This window comes from Macaca mulatta, chromosome 6, assembly GCF_049350105.2.
Source record: "Macaca mulatta isolate MMU2019108-1 chromosome 6, T2T-MMU8v2.0, whole genome shotgun sequence".
In the NCBI taxonomy this organism is placed as follows: Eukaryota; Metazoa; Chordata; class Mammalia; order Primates; family Cercopithecidae; genus Macaca; species Macaca mulatta.
Window position 1 is genome coordinate 91,367,907 of NC_133411.1, and position 20,531 is coordinate 91,388,437.

At 33.9% G+C, this 20,531-nt stretch overlaps 1 pseudogene; it reads right to left on the reverse strand.

Annotated features, from left to right (window-relative positions):
- Positions 1-7,350: 7,350 nt before the first annotated feature.
- LOC144341278 (peptidyl-prolyl cis-trans isomerase A pseudogene) lies at positions 7,351-7,842 on the reverse strand (annotated as a pseudogene).
- Positions 7,843-20,531: the final 12,689 nt, after the last annotated feature.

Genomic DNA, 20,531 nt, shown 5'->3' on the forward strand with positions numbered 1-20,531 from the left:
GTAAAATTGTTATCAATTTATATATATATGTATATATATTACAGTATAGATGTTCTCTAGTACAGGAAAACTATTTGGTAACACTATAATCTTTATAATTTAATTAGCACAATAATTAAATAAATATATTATCTTGGAATACAATTTTGCTAAGTATATTTATTGTTTATACCGAAGAGTTGCTCAAGATGTAATCTGGAAATGTTGTTATGACTGGTATTAAATCCGTAGAAAATAGAGCTCTCCGTCCAATAATTTTCAAATATGATGAGTTAAAGGCATAGATAGATTTCTTCACTGAACTAATTCTCAGAATTTTAGTATGGTAGTTTGCATTTTGAAGACCTGTAAGGGCAGAGGTATGGAATAGAGGATATTTTCCCCCTACATGTATTAAGGCTTTCTTCTGAGAAGATTACTTGGAAGTGGTTCTCCATCAAGCAAAGTAGAAAAAAAAATTAGACTTTATTTATTTATTTATTAGTTGGGTTTGAATTCAACCTGCTTAGTGGATCTGATTCTTTATATAAAGGAGTGAGGAATAGATGGAAATGCAGTTCTTCTATTGACATTGGACTGTTTGTCCCTTTTTTATTCTGTTAATACTCTTGCTTGATTTTGTAGACTCTGACAGTGGTATAGGCTTGAGTTAAGAAGACATTAGGAAATCATAAGCTAGAGAAGTGATGAAAAATTTCCTGAAGACTTCTTCGTCTCCTTTCTGAGCATATTTTGTAGATGAAACTGTGTCTAACGAGATTGCCAAAGTATTTTTGTGAGTTGGTTAAGAGACAGTTCCCTTAGAGAACTTGCTGTGAGGAGAGTAAAATTGTTTACTTTCTTTAAGATCTAAGACAGTATCATCCATATGTTTTCTTTTGTTCAAAGGGAAAGTAGGACTCAAAACTTAAATTCATGTTTATTCAAGTGTATCTCATAGAAATTCAAGAATTAAACTCATCTGTTTGATGTAATTAAAATTCTTAGGGGTACTTATAATATAATTGAATTATAAGGTGCCCTTCGAGCTTTGCCATCTTGAGGGAGAAAACTATAAAATGAAATGGCTCTCTGGCTGACTGCAAAATGAAGGAGGTCCCCATAATTCATTTACAGATGATCCCAAGATCCTTAGAACCTGGATAACTAGTGAGACTTTTTAAGAATTTTTGTCTCTTTAAAATTTATGTAAAACATGTACTTAGCTTCTTTTCTTCATGAAAAAAAATCATATGAATTTTCTCAATGCCTCATGTCATTTGGAACTTTTTAAAATTCTTTTTTGATACGAGTCCAGGTTAATTTATTTTAAATTTTTATTTTTAAATTACTAATTGTTCACTTTATGAATTTTCTCTGGGAAAGTTTTAGTAATGAAAGAAAATAAAATTATAAACCAGTGTTTATAATGCCACAGATATGTGTTTTTAATATACATTTGTCTGAAGGTGTATAATAAAGCCAAATGATTGCTTTAGTTTAGGAGAGGGAGAGAGAGAGACAGAGAGAACATGTAAACCACACAGAACACAGGACTGGATTGTGGTTCTTTCTAATCCTTTTTTAACTACGTTTATTTTAGATTCAGGGTTACATGTGCAGGTTTGTTTTACAGATACATTGTGTCATGGGGGTTTGGTGTATAGTTTATTTTATAAACCAGATAATAAGCATAGGAACCTATTGGTAGCATTTTGACCCTCACCCTCCTCCCAGCCTCCACCCTCAAATAGGCCCGGTGTTTGTTCCCATCTTTGTGTCCATGTGTACTCAATGTTTAGTGCCCGCTTGTAAGAGAGAACATGCAGTATTTGGTTTTCTGTTCCTGCATTAATTCACTTAGGATAGCAGTCTCCACTTCCATCTATGTTGCTGCAAAAGACATGATCTCATTCTTTAATGGCTGCATAGTATGTCATGGTGTATACATACCACGTTTTCTTTCTCCAGTCAGCAATTCATGGGAATTTAGGTTGGTTCCATATCTTTGCTGTTGTGATGAATTTAGGTGTGGATGTGTTGTTTGGTGGAACAATTTACATTCCTTTGGGTAGATACCCAATAATGAGATTTCTGTGTCGAATGGTAATTTGTTTTAAGTTCTTTGAGAAATTGCCAAACTGCTTTCCACAGTGGAAATTTACATTCCCACCGGCAGTGTATAAGCGGCCCCTTTTCTCCACAACCTTGCCAGTATATGCTGTTTTTTGACTTTTTAATAATTGCCATTCTGACTGATGTGAGGTAGTATCTCATTGTGGTTTACATTTACATTTCTCTGATGAATACTGATCCCATACGAATTCCTTTTCCTTGCATTCGTTTGTTTACTTTGTGGAAAGTAGAATCTGAAAGGGTAATATTCTCTCTGATTATTAATCAGTATATAATACAGTATCTCAAAGATGAGGAGGAATATGGCACAACATGTTTACCTACTCCATGGACTACCTACTTTTTAATTATCCAGAATTATTTATTTAATTAATTATTATTTATTTTCTATACAGTGATATATTCACTGTAGATATCAGGGACATAAATATACCAGTGGGGAAGAAATATTAATTTCAGAAAATTAAGAAAAAAATATGTATATTAAAAATAAATTTAAAACAGCAGTTTCTGGTGGGGAAGTATTGTGAAAATTGCATGAATACTTTGAGATTACTAGTTCAAAAAGAAATCATCATTAGGATTATACTTCAATCTCTATCTTTTTCTACTCAACTTTTCATATCTCAGCTGCATTAACCAAGTGGAACCTGGAACCTTCACAATCACTAAAGCACTCCATTAAAATTCCATATAATGGTGTCAGTGCTCTGCTTTCTTTCATGTGGACTCTGGTTAACACAGCTTTTGAATGGGCCCTAGTAGTCAGAATGGGGCTTACACAGAGGCTGATTCTTTTTTTTTTTTTTTTTTTTTTTTTTTTGAGACGGAGTCTCGCTGTGTCTCCCAGGCTGGAGTGCAGTGGCGTGATCTCGGCTCACTGCAAGCTCCGCCTCCCGGGTTCACGCCATTCTCCGGCCTCAGCCTCCCAAGTAGCTGAGACTACAGGCGCCCGCCACCACGCCCGGCTAGGTTTTTGTATTTTTAGTAGAGACGGGGTTTCACCATGTTAGCCAGGATAGTCTCGATCTCCTGATCTCGTGATCCACCCGCCTCGGCCTCCCAAAGTGCTGGGATTACAGGCTTGAGCCACCGCGCCCGGCCCAGAGGCTGATTCTGATTCAACATTTTAAATGCCATTGACACTACGGACTTGCTGTAGAAGTCTCCATAGACCTTTTATTCGGATGTGGCACCTGTTTGATTCATTTAATTGTTTTATAATTTTATTTCCCTAATGTCTAAGTGCTTGCAGTTTTATTTATTTCAAAGCATCATAGACCTATTTGTGATAAATGCATAAGCATTATGCTGTAACAGAGAAACTACAATGATCACAGAATTCTCAATGCAGTGTTTTTAAGGAGATTTTTACAAAGAAAAATGCAATTCTTCTGCCTGGGATATATAATGATAAGGACCATAGTAATTACATTTGTCATAGGAAGTATTTTTAATAAACAGTGCATGAAAGCTGCCATATAAATGCCATAGCATTTAAAATTTTTGCATGTCTTTCTTTTTTCTGCTCTTAAAACTAGTTCATTTATTTAAAATAAATGTAATTCCTTTAAAAATTGTTTTGCTTAATAAAGGCATAGGTTAAATTTCTCTCTTAGTTATTGTGAACAGAAGTTGTTTTAATTGTGTCTAGAGGGACTTACTTGCTTCATATCATCTTATTAAATCATATTCTGACAAAAAGCTAATTTGGCAGCGGAATATATAACCCTGATTGTAACCTAGATTTTTTAACTTTCTGAATGAAGTAACAAACACGCATAAACTTTCCATACACATGTATGATTGATAGATAGACAGATAACTACCTAGCTAGCTAAACACTAAATTTTGCTTTAACTCACTAGATTGGCACAAATCAAGCATATGTTTTGAATATCCATAATTCTTTAGAAGCACCATTTTTGCATCCTATTATACCTACCACTCTCTCTAGTGGGAAACCAATACTTTGACCTCTAACACAACTTCATGTCTGGTTTTGATCTTTAAATAAGTTGAATCTTATATGCCTTCTAATTTTTGTGTCATGTTACTTTTAATATTATATTTAATGTAGCCATTTATTCAATAGATCAGAGTTATAGCTGTTCATTTTTATTGTTATGCAGTTATTTTTCAAAAGGATAGCCAATCGAAACAGCTTCATTTATTGAGAACATACTTTGTCCCACTGCAATATAATGTGATTTTAGTCACAATCAAATGTCCACACAAATTTGTATCTATTTATTGAATCTTTTCTGTTTCCTTATTTGTTTATTATTTCACTAATACCACACTTTATTATTAAAATTCTGTAAGGTTTACTATTAAATAGTTTATTTTTCACATTGTTTCTTTAAGAATTCCTTGGCTATTCTTTTGACTTTACATCTCATATGTTTTTCAACTTTGTATTGAAGTAAAGTGTACATAAATGTACAGCTTAATAAATGTTTTCAAATACAACATACTCCTTATCAGCACCCAGAGCAGGAACACAATCAAATATAGTTCCAGCACTCAGGACTGACTTCCCTGCTCCCTTTCCTTCATTATACTCTCTTTTTAAGATCACCACTATTCTGACTTTTTCTAATAGTGTAGTTTAGATTTGTCTGTATATTTACTATACATATACGGAATAGTGTGGTAATCTTTGGTGTTTGGCTTTAATTGCAGAGCAATATAATTGTGAAATTCACACAAGTAGTGGGATGTAGCTGTTCGCATTGTGGTATAGTATTCCAGATATACCAAAATGTATTATCCCTCTTATTGTTGATGGATATTTGGGTATTTTCTAGTTTTTGTCTGATATAAATAATAGTGCTAGAAACATTCCAGCACATGACTTTTAATGACTTCTATTTACAATTTTGTTGTTTATTTAAGAATAAATATGTTCAGATGTAATATATCCCATTGTTTTACTTACCCGTTGTTGCATGACAAGTCACTGCAAAACTCAAGAGTTTTAAAAGAACAATCATTTTATATGCTCTTGGTTCTGCAGTCTGGACTGGACATATCTAGGCAGTTTTTCTGCTAGTGGTGTTGCCTCATGTAGCTACCTCTAATGGTTTGGTTGGAGCAACACTTAGCTGGAAGAATGGGACAGCATGCCTGTTATCTTCATGTAATTGTGGTTTCTTTATGTCATCTCTCCAGCATGATGAATGAACTTCTAACATGTTGCCCAAAGCTCCCAATAGTGCAAAAGTAGGAGTGGCCAGACCCTTTTTAAGCCTAACGCATTGCATTAGGACAAGCACTGCATCATTTTCACTGCACTTTATTGCCAAAATTATTACCTAGGTCCAGGCCAGATTCAAGAAAATGGGACTCCACTAGAGCATGAATACTGAGAGATGTGATTGATTAGGAATAGTCAATACAATAGATTATTACATCTACCTTAATAGTTATGGAAATTGCTTTCTGAGATATTACATTCTTAGACTGTGCTTTTTAGATACTGAAGTTGAGGTTATGCTGGATTTCTGAAAAAAGTTAGAAAGTGTTCTCTCTTTTCTTTTCCTGGAACTACTCATGCAATATTCATGCTTTTTTGTTTCTTAACTATTTGGAAAAATTCACCGATGAAGTCATATGAGCTTGGGGTTTCTTTGTGGGAAAGTTTTAAACCAAAGGTATAATTTTTAGGATAAATATTGAATGATTCATATATTTTGTTAGTATTTGTGAAGTTATATATTTGCAAATAATATCCATTTAATACATATAATATTTAGGCAAAATTTGTATCCTCTTTTTCTCCTTTTGATGTCTAAGGGAATGGTACAAGTGTCCTCTTTTTCATTTCTAATATTGGTAAGTTGTTATTTATATCAATTTTTTCTTCATAATTTCTAGTAAAAGTTTATTAGTTGTATTAGTCTTTTCAAAAGCTAACTTGTTTTTATTGATTTTGTCTTTTTATGGTTTTTGCTATATTCGGTAATGTTTGGTCTATATTATTTGTTTATTTCTACTTTCTTTGATGTTGATTTGTTGTTACTTTATTGGTTTCTTGAAATGAAAGTTTAGTTGACTTAAGACTTTTATTTCTAATAAATGTGTTTTAAGAATATATGTTTATTCTAACCATTGATTGAGTTTAGTCCTGTACATTTTGTATGTCATACCTCATTATCACAGTTCACAGTCTTTAAAATTTATTTTGATCATTATTAATATTATATTGCTTAATTGCCTTTATTTGAATTTTCTTATTTTTCTTTTTATGGATAAATAACAATATCAAAAACTATGCTGTGACAAAGAAAAAAATAAGTTCTTCTGAAGCTTTATTATCCAGTATGTAATTATTTTACTTTATTTTTATTAATATTACAAGTATATTTGAAAGAAATGTGAATTCTTTTAATTTTGAGTGTAAATATTCTGTAGATACTGATTAGTCAACTTTGTTCTTATCTTCATTATCTTTCTTGTTTGTCTGTTTCCCTGACAGCTGATAGCGGTATGTTACAGTTTGCCAGTGTCATTATGATATCACTATTTCTTCTTTGCTCATTTTGAATTTTTGCATTTTGTGTTATGAAGATGTTATTGGCTGTATTCGTATGTAACCGATGTTCCTGATGCTTTCACCTGTTTATCAATATTAAATGTCCCTCTTCATCTCGAATAAAGTTTCTTGCCTTAGAGTATTTGTTGTCTGATAGTATTATAGCTACATCAATTTTTTGGTGATTACATTCCTTCTAGTTTCAAACTATCTGTGTGCTAATTTTTATGCAATCTGAGTATCTAAGACTTTTATTTGAATCAGATAACCCTAGGGAAAATCAAGCCCAATATTTAGGTCAATTTTCTGGATTGTTCTCTTCTTCTAAAAACTGACTACAAATTTATTTGTTATCTTGTTAGTGTTTTAGTTTCATCAAGTAAATATTTAAAAACATAATTTTTTATAGGATTACCAATTCTTCTCTTGGAATAGTGTTTCCAAATCACTTCACCAACAACTACCAGAAATACTTTTTTGTTATTTAGTTTTAATTTCATCATCATAAACTCTCTGCAATCCAGCAAGGCATGAAAGGGAACAAAGAAAACATGGAACCCAAAGGAAACTGCAGCGAGAGCGCAAAGATTCTAGGATATGCGAGCAAATGGGGTGGAGAGCTGCTCTCCTGAGCTACAGAAGGAATGGTTGGGTGGTTAAGATAAAATACAAGTGAAACTTACTAGAGTTGTCCACAGTCAACAATGGTGATCTTTCTGGTCTTGCCATTTCTGTACCCAAAGTGTTCCATAGCCTATGGCCTTCACAATATTCATGCCTTCTTTCACTTTGCCAAAGACCACATGCTTGCCATTCAACCACTCAGTGTTGGCAGTGCAGATGAAAAACTGGGAACCGTTTGTGCTAGGTCCAGCATTTGCCCTGGACAAAATGCCAGGACCTGTATGCTTTCGGATGAAGTTCTCATCATCAGATTTCTCCCCATAGATGGACTTGATGGACTTGCCACCAGTGCCTTCATGGCGTGTGAAGTCAGCACTCTGATACATAAACCCTGGAATAATTCTGTGAAAGCAAGAACCCTTATAACCAAATTCTTTCTCTCCAGTGCTCAGAGCACCAAAGTTTTCTGTTGTCTTTGGAAACTTGTCTGCAAACAGTTTGACGGAGATGTTGTCCAAGTGCTCACCATCGATGGCAAGGTTTAAAAACATGGTGGGGTTGACCATGCTTTGCAGAAATATTTTTTTTAAAATCCCTGTAAGTGTAATACCCCTACCTAACTGGGAATCTAATGCTTGTTATTAATAAACATGTTTGATTGTCTTCCTTCCAGGTACTCCACACTACAAGTTCTAAACCTAGATTGTTTTTATATCTCAGACTCAATCACATGAAACCTAAAATAACATTTAGATATTCAGAAAGACATGAGAAGTCTCCCTTTCTACCAGAGAATATTTTTTTCTCATTTGCAAGCTTTTAACTCATAGGCACTAATCAATGGGGTGAAAAGCATGCATCTAATTTAAAAATTATATTTCTAGTGTTTACCCTTTCTATTAAAAATTCCAATGACCATGTTTTATAATGTTAAGTCATGTGCTATTGAATGTTTTGTGTTTTCTCAAGAAACCTAAAGACACTAGGATGAATCAGATGTATTAGATCTCAGAAAACTGAAATGGGTAGATTTCTGTATGCTGAAGTTCATCCTTTCAGCAGGAATTTTACCTTTTTGTAAATGGAAGCTGTCTCTGACAATAGTGACTCATACTTTAGCTATCATGCTCAATCACTCAGATGAAAGGCATGAGAAAACTCTAGAACTAGAGTATTGGAAAGAAAGACTGCCCAATGCCCATCAAAGAACTCTTTCTTTCTCATCAGACTTAACTTGCAATTTGAAAAAAAATATGAATGAATAAAAAATAAGCATTTATAAAATGTTTTCTTTCATTCTATCCTTCTTTCAGTTTTTGTTTGTGATTTGATAATAAATAAAGCCAAACAATGATAGGCTGGGTGTGCTGACTCATGCCTATCATCTCAGCTGTTTGGGAGGGCAAGGCAGGAGGATTACTTGAGCCCAGGAGTTCGAGGTTGCAGCAAGCTATGATTGTGCCACTACACTCCAGCCTAAGCAACAGGGCAAGATCCTGCCAATTAACACAAACAGACAAACGAAAACAGGCCTGAGCCATTTCAAAATTAATAAAATTGTCTAGTTTATCTCAAGGAGGGCAACAAGGTAAGTTGTATTCACTCCTGAATACTTAAGCAAACTTTCCACCTCTAATATGTGTTATTTCCACCTCTAAGGGAATAACACATATGAAAACATAAAGGCAGTCCTCGCTGTTAGAAATAGTTTGACTTCAGGTATTTTATCACTTAATTAAAAAAAAAAAAAACTTTCAGGAGAATTAGCCACGGCAATTTTCTGTGTTCTTATAATAAATTGCATGATGAATTATTTCATTTGAACTTTTTAGTATAACTATAGTTCATCACCAATTAAGTGAAATAGGAAACTGAGTTATCAATATTGACATGCTCATTTGATTGACAATACACTTAGAATAAGACCTCCCACAAAATGCATTTCAAAATTGATATAAATGAACCAGAAAGTCATCTATGTTGCTTGACAAAAATAGATTTTATCTTTAACAAAATTTCTTTATTATGTAACCTTCAGTTGCCATAAGCTTTGTATTTACAGACACATTTTTATTTTTTAAATTTGAATTTTAAATAGGGTTTATGTAAAATCACTCTCATGATTACTTTAAAAGCCAAAATACAGCATTTTACAGTTAAACACATTTATGCTATAAATATTTCTAAAAACAACCATCTTATAAAATATTCAACCGCATTTAAACTGATAAGATGATACTGTTTCTGGCTATTCATTAGCCAAACCCCGCCTTTGTTTTTTTTGTGTTTTGTTTGTTTATTTATTTTATTTTATTTATTTATTTATTTACTTTTTTTTGAGACAGAGTCTCCCTCTGTCACTCAGGCTGGAGTGCAGTGGCGGGATCTCTGCTCACTGCAACCTCCGCCTCCCATTGCAAGTGATTCTCCTGCCTCAGCCTCTGGAGTAGCTGTGGTTACAGGTGCACACCACCATACCCAGCTAATTTTTTTGTATTATTAGTAGAGATGCGGTTTCACCATGTTGGCCAGGCTGATCTCCAACTCCTGACCTCAGGTGATCCACCCGGCTCGGCCTATCAAAGTGCTGGTATTACAGGATTGAGCCACCGTGCTCGGCCATCCAACCCCTTTTTATCCCCCTCCATCCACTGTAGTTCTCAGCCTCTAATAACCTTCATCCTATTGTCTATCTCCATGGCTTTATTTTATTTAAGGTCCCATATATGAGTGAGAACATGCTATATTTGCCCTTTTTTCCTGGACCATTTCACTTAACATAATACCCTTTTGACTCATCCATGCTTATGCAGATGTTAGGATTTCATTTTTTAATTGCTCAATATTCCATTGTGTATAAATACCACATTTTATCCATTGATGAGCCCTAGTTTAATTCTACCTCTTGGCTATTGTGAATAGTACAGCAATGAAAACTGTAGTGCAGATGTTCCTTTGGCATACTCATTTCATTTTCTTTGGATATGTACCCTTTGGTGAGATTGTTGGATCATATTGTAGTTCTATTCCTAAATTTTTGAGAAACTTCCATACTGTTTTTCATAATGTCTTCATTAATTAACATTACCAACAGTGAACAAGCATTCTTTTTTCTCCACATAAGAATGTGGTGAGAGCCAATACTTTTTATTTTTTTGATAATAACCATTCTGATCAGGATGAGGTAGCATCTCATAATGGTTTTAAATGTTTTCCTGATGCCTAGTGATATTCAACTTTTTTTCCCATATGCTTATTGGCCATTTGTATGTCTTCTTTGAAAAATTTCTAGTCAAGTTTTTGTCAAATTTTTTCAATCAAGTTATGTTTTTCTCACTATTGGGTTGTCTGAGTTCCTCAGCAGTTTTCAATATTAACCTCCTGTCAGAGGGGGATTTTGCAATTGTTTTCTCCCATTCTGTAAGTTGTCTTTCAGTTCTATTGACTGTTTTTCCTTTGTGTGCAGATTTTTAGTTCAGAGAATCCTATTTGACTATCTTTGCTTTTGCAACTTGTGTTTTTGAGGGTCATAATCCAAAAAATTATTGTTCAGAACAATGTGTTGGAACATTTTTCCTATATTTTCTCAAAGCAGTTTTAGTTTTAGGTCTTATATTCAAAACCTAAATTTAAGTTGAGTTTATTTTTGTATATGGCATGAAATGAGGGTCCAATTTCATTATTCTACATGTGGATAAACAGTTTTTCTGACACCCATGTATTGAAGAGACTATTATTTCCTCATTGTGCATTCTTGGCATCATCTTTGTCAAATATCAATTGTTTATAAATATGAAGATTTATTTCTGGGCTCTCTCTTCAGTGTCATTAGTCTATGTGTCTGGTTTCATGCCAGTACCATCAGTATTTGCATTATTAGTCTCTGGTCCAAATGTCTAATAATTACCACATTTTATGAAAATTAAAGGGTAACTGCTTAAATTTTTATTCGAGAGGCAGTATTCTATTTCAATAATTTCTCATCAGAAGAAGAAACATTTTAGAGTTTTTTAATATTAGAGATTTGGTTCTTTATTTTAAAAAATCCTAATTCATCACTTACAAATACTTAGAGATATAAATATCTAGAGTAATTATTAACTCAAGAACAAAAATTTTCAGAGTCTTGAAAGATTAATATCTAGTTCAGACACAATTAATAAAATAAAGCCTAGGTATATTCATTTCTAGGTACATATTAGGATGCCAGGTTCTGCATTGGCTACACATTCCCAGACTAAGTTTCATTTATTTCTTGAGAGGTGAATGCAAATAAATCAATGGTTTTTATAATATCTTATTTTGCTCAGCTGTCAACAAAGATACAAGGTCCCACTATTTACTTGAATTTGAGTGATGTCAGAATATCATGTAAACAAAATAGAATGGCATGCTATTGTCATTGACTCTGTATTCTAGTCAGGGAGATAGGTTAAAAAGTAAATAACATTTGCAATTATGATACTTATGATAATGAAATAAAAATAAGAGACAGAGGTAGAAAAAATTATAGAATGGTGTAAATAATTTGTAATTAATATGTAAATGTCTTGGAAGAGGTAACGTTTAAGCTGACACCCCATGAATGAGTAGTCCATTAGAGTAGAAGCAGAACATTCCAGGCAGAAGATAAAACATGCACATTGGACCTGTGCCTGGAAAGGATTTGATATGGCTAAATAATATAATTATTATGGGCCTAACTCACAATACTTGAGAAGGACACTCATAATAAATTAAGGTGAAAATTAGATTAGGGCTAACTTATGGCATGGTTTGGTGAGACATGATAAGAACTGACTTCTTAAAAGTTTTAATGGAAAACCATTAAGGGATTTTAATAGAGATATTAACATAAACTAATGTACATTTTAATGACACTGTTGTTCTGTGGAGTATGTATTTGAGGGACCAAGGAGTATGTGCAAAGACCTCTTAGAACAGTCAACATAATAAATGTTCATATTCTCTGCTAAGATAGTAGTAGCAGAAGTTGATATATATATTAAAAGACATTAGATATGTTTTCTACACATGAGAAAAATAATTTTTGATAGGTTGGATTTGAGGATAGGGGAAAAATAGAAATAAGATGTCTTTATAGTTTCTGGCATAAATAAGTAGATAATGGTGCTATTTAAGACCATGGTTGGGGTGAGCATACCTCTTTGTTTATCTGTGACATTCCTAGTTTACACTTTCACTCTCTAAAGTTTGCCAGCTTAGAGAGTAAATGCATGGTTGATATGGGTTTGGAGGCAGTTAGGCAGGAGTTATCTCTGTATATGATTGAGATCTATGAATACATTCAAGTGAAGTATCTCAAGTGTCACAATTTTAATACATTTTCAAATATATAATACATTTTCAAAATAAAGGGTATGAGCTGAATCTTTTGATCAAATTTTGGGATAGACATACTGTTTGTTGAAGTTCTTGGGAACTGCCTATTACCTTTCTGTAAAAGAAAAATGACCTGTGAACATATTCAGTTTTAGGAAGCTCTGGGGAAGTGCCAGCTATTTTGCAAGCATTTTATATTTTCCCATTTCCTTGATATTTTGAAAACTTTGACTTATTAACATAAAATATAGAAAACCACATTTTTTTTCTTCTCTTCCCTGTGCTGATAAGACATGATGTGAAAAAATAAACAGTTCTTAAATTGTAGCTCTATTTCATAGCCATGGAACTTTAGGCATACCTCCCGAGGCAGGATAAATAATGGTAAAAGGCCATAGTGACTTGTCCCCTTGTGTTAAGCCCCATGGGCTCCTTTTGCTGCAGTCTGCCTTCACTTGCACTCTCCTGTCAGCAGCTGATTCTTTTGCAAGATGAGCTGTCCTGTAGGATACCAACAGACTGCCAGATGGTTCCAAGTTCCTGTTACCTAATAAGGCCCAGGAAAGAGAACAAAAGCCCCTTATTCATGATGTAGCTTCCCCAGTCTCCAGCCAATCAACACCAAAAGCCCAAGAAGCTATTAGCTATAAATTCCTGCCTTGGTGGGGGCCTGGGATGGTGGGTGAAACCAAGGACTTCTCCAGGGTCCTCCATGTGCAGCCAGGCTCAAGGTTTAGCTTATAGTGACCTTTTCCTCATCTTAGTAGCAAAAAAAAAAGCACCACTAGGTAGAAATGTTATATGCTAATGATACATGTGATGCATGCTAGAGCATGTAGATACAGAGCACAAGTGCCAACCACGGGTCCCCTTTGCATACTTTACCTCACCAGTATTTTATGAATATGTATATATAACCCCCATAAAGGGAATTCCCTTAGTGCACTAGTGGCTGCCTCTAGCTTTGAACAATCCACTCTGCCTCTCAGAGTTTACTGTCACTTTGCAATAAACTTCTTTACCTACTTTTACTTTGGGCTTGCTCTCAAACTCTTTTGTGCGGCAAAATTGAGAACTAGAACTGGCCCATTGACAATACCTCAACATATTTTAACTTTTATTCAATTTAGATTACAGTTTATTGAAGTGTTTTTCAAACTTATGTAAAGTTTAGATGCTGAGAAAAAATTTTAAACTAACAAGAATCTTTTCAGTAACCCAAGGATTCCACAGGTAACTGTTGGAGAAATATTTCTTAAAGAAACTGGGAAAAACAACAACAACAACAACAACAAAAGAGATCACCACAGTTCAGGACTCATGAGACAGTTGAAATTTCAGGGTTAGAATACCAGAGAGCAGATCACTATGTAAAGAAGAATCTTAAAAAATTTGCATGTGCTTTTTGCTTAGTCTTGCTTCTGCTATGCTGGCTCTTTTTTGGTTCCATATAGATTTTAGGATTTTTTTTTTTTCTAATTCTGTGAAGAATGATGGTGGTATTTTGATGGGGATTGCAGTATGCTCATTTTCACAATATTGAGTCTATCCATCCATGAGCATGGAATGTGTTTCCATTGGTTTGTGTTGTCTGTGATTTCTTTCAACAGTGTTTTGTAGTTTTCCTTTTAGAGGTGCTTCCAATCCTTGGTTGGGTATATTCCTAAATATTTTATTTTTTTGCAGCTATTGTAAAAGGGATTGAATTATTGATGTGATTCTCTTCTTGGTCGCTGTTGGTGTTTAGAAGAGCTACTGATAGTGTACATTAATCTTGCATCAGGAAATTTGATCAGTTCTAGGAGCTTTCTGGAGGAATCCTTAGGGTTTTCTAGGTATATGATCATATCGTCAGCAAACAGTGACAGTTTGATTTCCTTTTTAGCAATTTGGATGTCATTTGTTTCTTTCTCTTGTCTGATTGCTCTGGCTAGAACTTCCACTACTATGCTTTTGTATGGCAAAAGGAACAGTCGGCAGAATAAACAGACAACCCATAGAGTGGGAGGAAATCTTCACAATCTATACATCGGACAAAGGACTAATATGCAGAATCTGCAACTTAAATCAGCAAGAAAAAAAACAAACAAAAAATTCCATCAAAAATTGGGCTAAGAACATGAATAGACAATTCTCAAAAGAAGATACACAAATGGCCAACAAACATGAAGAAATGCTCAACATCTCTAATGATCAGGAAAATGCAAATCAAAACCATGATGCAATAATACCTTACTCCTGGAAAAATGACCATAATAAAAAAAAATCAAAAGACAGTAGATATTGGCATGGTTGCATTCAATAGGGAACACTTCTACATGCTGGTGGGAATGTAAACTAGTACAGCCACTCTGGAAAACAGTGTGGAGATTCCTTAAATAATTAAGAGTAGAACTACCATTTGATCAGCAATTCCACTACTGGGTATCTACCCAGATGAAAAGAAGTCATTATATGGAAAAGATACTTGCACACACATGTTTATAGCAGCACAGTTCATAACTGCAAAATTGTGGAACCAACCCAAATTACTCATCAATCAATGAGTGGACAAACAAACTATGATATCTATCTATCTATCTATCTATCTATCTATCTATCTATCTATCTATCTATCTATATCTATCTATCTATATCTAGATAGATAGATAATGGAATATATATAATGTGATATATATAATGTTATATATAATAGAATGTATATATAATGTGATATATATAATGGAATATATATGCACACACACACACACACATATATATATAATGGAATACTATGCAGTCATAAAAAGGAATGAATTAACAGCATTTGCAGCGACCTGGATGAGATTGAAGACTATTATTCTAAGTGAAGTAACTCAGGAATAGAAAACCATAACATAGTATATTCTTACTGATATGTGAGAGCTAAGCTATGAGGACACAAAGGCATCAGAATGGTACAATGGACTTTGGACATTTGGGGGGCAAAGTAGAAGTGGGGTGAGGGATGAAAGACTACAAATGTGGTGCAGTATATAGTGCTCAGGTGATAGGTGCACCAAAATCTCACAAAACAGCACTAAAGGACTTACTCATGTAACCAAATTCCACCTGTACCCCAATAACTTATGGAAAAAATTTGCATGTAGTCCCCTTGTTTCTCTAGCCAAATTATAAGCTATCTATGTGCAGGATGAGACTCTGGAAAACCTGGAAGAAAATATTCTAGACTGTGTCTTAGACTTGTGAGCACTCTAGCCGTAGGGAAAGGGCTACCCTGGACCTGCCCCAAGCAGGCCTCAAATAAACCTAGACTGAGCAATCTGATTGAACTGTAATTTTACTGCCCACAGTAAGAAAATTCTAGCATCTTTAAAATTCTACAATCTAGACTCTAAACAAAGTAGCATTTGAAATATTGGATACTTTAATTAGAAATCACTAGACATGTAATGAGAAAATTGAGACACATAGTGAGACAAAAACTTGTTAATAGGATGAGACAAAGAGATAGCTTGGATGTTGCAATTAGTTTTCAAGGAATTTTCCACAGTCCTCATAGAAATACCAAAAATTTAGACAAAAAGACCCACAAAATGATTGAATAAAAGGGCATTTTCAGGAAAATAATAGAAACGTTAAGGAACAAAATAAAAATTCTAGAACTAAAAAATAAAATATATAAAATTTCACTAGATAAGATTAACAATAAATTGATACTACAGAATAAAAATCACTGAACTTGAAGACAGAGCAATTAAAATTGTGCACTGTGAAGAAGGATGAAAAAAAGAGAATAGATCGTCAGTGACCAGTGGGACAATATTAAGTAATCTAACATAAGTATTTAAAACCCAGACTTACAAGAGAAAAATTGTATAGGAAATAATGTTTGAAGAAATATACATAAAATTTGGCAAAATCAAATTTATGCAATTTATTTTACATTTTAATATATAAATATTTTATATTTTAAATATACACAAATGTTAAAAAAACATAAATATAAGTTAAAGCACATATGAAGATTTGACTATATTAAAATCAGACAGGATAGACATTTAGAAAATAAAAGTGCATAAATATGTAATTGGTAAAATTAAAAAACAAGTAAGTGATACAATCTGTAAACACTAAATATAAAAAAAGCTTTTTGCCTTTACTAATATTAGACAAAATATACTTTAAGAAAAATAATATTACCAGAGATAAAAACATACATTCCATAATGATAACAGCACTTTTTATCAGAAAGATACAATAATCTTAAATGTATATCAAATTAAAGTCAGGTATTCAAACTACAGAAGTAAGCAGACAGATATTAATTTGGAGATTTCAGTTAACACTCTTCCTGTGATTTCTAAAAGAAATAGATGAAAAATCACTGGAGTTTAAAAACATTGAACAAAATAAACCAACTTAACCTTATTGACATAGATCAATACATCATAAAACAAGAGAATAGTTATTCTTTACAACTACACATAGAAAATTCACTGGCAGATCATTTGTTGAGCCATTTAGAAGTTTTAATATATTTCAATATATTCTGATTTTCAAACATATGTACTTTAATTCTAATTATATTAAGTTTGATATCAATAGCAAAAATGCATCTTTACATTCCCCAAATATTTGAACTTTAAGTAACCTGCCACTAACAACTCATGTGTTAAGAAATTAAAAAGATATGTTGTATCTTTGTTCTCATTGGTTTCAAAGAACATCTGTATATCTGCCTTCATTTAGTTATGTACCCAGTAGTCATTCAGGAGCAGGTTGTTCAGTTTCCATGTAGTTGAGCGGTTTTGATTGAGTTTCTTAGTCCTGAGTTCTAGTTTGATTGCACTGTGGTCTGAGAGACTCTTTGTTATAATTTCTGTTCTTTTACATTTGCTGAGGAGTGCTTTACTTCCAACTATGTGGTCAATTTTGGAATAAGTGTGATGTGGTGCTGAGAAGAATGTATATTCTGTTGATTTGGGGTGGAAAGTTCTGTAGATGTCTATTAGGTCCACTTGGTGCATAGTTGAGTTCAATTCCTGGATATCCTTGTTGATTTTCTGTCTCGTTGATCTGTCTAATGTTGACAGTGGGGTGTTAAAGTCTCCCATTATTATTGTATGGGAGTCTAAGTCTCTTTGTAAGTCTCTAAGGACTTGCTTTATGAATCTGGGTTCTCCTGTATTGGCTGCATATATATTTAAGATAGACAACTCTTCCTGATAAATTGATCCCTTTACCATTATGTAATGGCCTTCTTTGTCTCTTTTGATCTTTGATGGTTTAAAGTCTGTTTTATCAGAGACTAAGATTGCAACCCTTGATTTTTTTTTTTGTTTTCCATTTGCTTGGTAGATCTTCCTCCATCCCTTTATTTTGAGCCTATGTGTGTCTCTGCATGTGAGATGGGTCTCCTGAATGCAGCAAACTGATGGGTCTTGACTCTTTATCCAATTTGCCAGTCTGTGTCTTTTAATTGGACCATTTAGTCCATTTACATTTAGGTTAATATTGTTATGTGTGAATTTGATCCTGTCATTATGATATTAGCTGGTTATTTTTATCGCTAGTTGATGCAGTTTCTTCCTAGCATCAATGGACTTTACATTTTGGTATGTTTTTGCAATGGCTGGTACCTGTTGTTCCTTTCCATGTTTAGTGCTTCCTTCAGGATCTTTTGTAGGGCAGGCCTGGTGGTGACAAAATCTCTAAGCATTTACTTGACTGTAAAGGATTTTATTTCTCCTTCACTTATGAAACTTACTTTGGCTGGATATGAAATTCTGGGTTTAAAATTCTTTTCGTTAAGAATGTTGAATATTGGCCCCCACTCTCTTCTGGCTTTTAGAGTTTCTTCCGAGAGATCTGCCATTAGTCTGATGGGCTTCCCTTTGTGTGTAACCAGACCTTTCTCTCTGGCTGCCCTTAACATTTTTTCCTTCATTTCAACTTTGGTGAATCTGACAATTAAAAAACTGCTTTAAAGTGCATATGGAACCAAAAAAGACCCCACGTTGCCAAGACAATCCTAAGTCAAAAGAACAAAGCTGGAGGAATCATACTACCTGACTTCAAACTATACTACAAGGCTACAGTAACCAAAACAGGATGGTACTGGTACCAAAACAGAGATATAGACTAATGGAACAGAACAGAGCCCTCAGAAATAATACCACACATCTACAGCCATCTGATCTTTGACAAACCTGACAAAAACAAGAAATGGGGAAAGGATTCCCTATTAATAAATGAGGCTGGAAAAATGGGCTAGCCATAAGTAGAAAGCAGAAACTGGATCCTTTCCTTACTCCTTATACAAAAATTAATTCAAGATGGATTAGAGACTTAAATGTTAGACCTAAAATCATAAAAATTCCTAGAAGAAAACCTATTCAGGACATAGGTATGGGCAAGGACTTCATGTCTAAAACACCAAAAGCAACGGCAACAAAAGCCAATGTTGACAAATGGAATCTAATTAAACTAAAGAGCTTCTACACAGCAAAAGAAGCTACAATCAGAGTGAACAGGCAACCTACAGAATGGGAGAAAATTTTTGCAATCTACTCATCTGACAAAGGGCTAATATCCAGAACCTATAAAGAACTCAATCAAATTTACAAGAAAAAAACAACCCCATCAAAAAATGGGCAAAGGATATGAACAGACATTTCTCAAAAGAAGACATTCATACTGCCAACAGACACATGAAAAAATGCTCATCCTCACTGGCCATCAGAGAAATGCAAATCAAAACCACAAAGAGATACCATCTCACACCAGTTAGAATGGCAATCATTAAAAAATCAGGAAACAACAGGTGCTGGAGAGGATGTGGAGAAATAGGAATGCTTTTACACTGTTGGTGGGACTGTAAACTAGTTCAACCATTGTGGAAAGCAGTGTGGCGATTCCTCAAAGATCTAGAACTAGAAATACCATTTGACCCAGCCATCCCATTACTGGGGATATACCTAAAGGATTATAAATCATGCTGCTATAAAGACACATGCACATGTATGTTTATTGTGGCACTATTCACAATAGCAAAGACTTGGAATCAACCCAAATGTCCATCAGTGACAGACCGGATTCAGAAAATGTGGCACATATACACCATGGAATACTATGCAGCCATAAAAAAGGATGAGTTCATGTCCTTTGTAGGGACACAGATGCAGCTGGAAACCATCATTCTCAGCAAATTATCGCAATAACAGAAAACCAAACACTGCATGTTCTCACTCATAGGTGGGAATTGAACAATGAGATCACTTGGACACAGGAAGGGGAACATCACACACCGGGTCCTATTGTGGGGAGGGGGGACGGGGAAAGGGGGAGGGATAGCATTAGGAGGTATACCTAATGTAAATGACGAGTTAATGGGTTCAGGACACCAACATGGCACATGTATACATATGTAACAAACCTGCACATTGTGCACATATACCCTAGAACTTAAAGTATAATTTTTAAAAAGAAAAAAAAAAGAAACTAAAAAGGAAGATACAAAATTTTGAATTCAATAAAGTTTAAACACAACACGTCAAACTTTGTAAGTTATACAAAAGTAGTGGCTGGAGAAAATTTTTGTATTAGATAATAAGAATGGTTTGAAATCCATCATGCATGTTCTACCCTGGAAAGCTAATAAAAAGGGCACACAACTAAAGCAAAGTAATTAGAGGATATAAATAATAAAATAGTAAGTGTGACCATCAAGAAAATAGCAAATGAACAAATAGAAGATATAAAGGAAAAAATGGTATTTAAAAAGATGTAAGCAATTTTATAAGCCATTAATATGAATTAGACCAAAAGAGGGAAAAATTACCTGTACAGGCAATGAAGAAGAGAAAAGGATGTCACTTCAGATTGTTACAAGCTTAACAAAGGATTATATCAGAGATTTATGTTGACGTCT